The sequence below is a fragment of the Penaeus japonicus genome, unplaced genomic scaffold (genome assembly GCF_977035675.1).
Source record: "Penaeus japonicus unplaced genomic scaffold, GWHDUDI00000001_assembly GWHDUDI00000041, whole genome shotgun sequence".
Lineage (NCBI taxonomy): Eukaryota > Metazoa > Arthropoda > Malacostraca > Decapoda > Penaeidae > Penaeus > Penaeus japonicus.
Window position 1 is genome coordinate 17948052 of NW_028234443.1, and position 407 is coordinate 17948458.

Here is a 407-nt window from a genome sequence, read left to right on the forward strand (position 1 = left end):
CATGTGTGTTATTTCACCCTTCATTATCATTAGTGTTTAGCTGTTTTTATCTTTTATTATATGATATACAAGGAATTTGTGATTTGATTCTGAAAGACTCATTTTAGGGCTGAAAATGCAGGGGGGGGGTGTACTATATTTCTTATAGAAAATGAAACAAGCCTTGCAAAAGCCTCCCATGATATTTCACAAAAGTGCTGTTACAGAATGATGAATTTCCCAAATACATAATTTCAATGAATGCAGAGCTTGCTTTTGAAAAATATGAAATGGAAACATGAGATAATTGCTAGCAGTTCCCTTGGAGAAATATTCTTTATTCACATTGTATTCATATTCAGAATTTCAATTAAAAAAAAATCAATAAAAAAACCACATTAACCAGGATTAGTTGCCAGACGGAAACA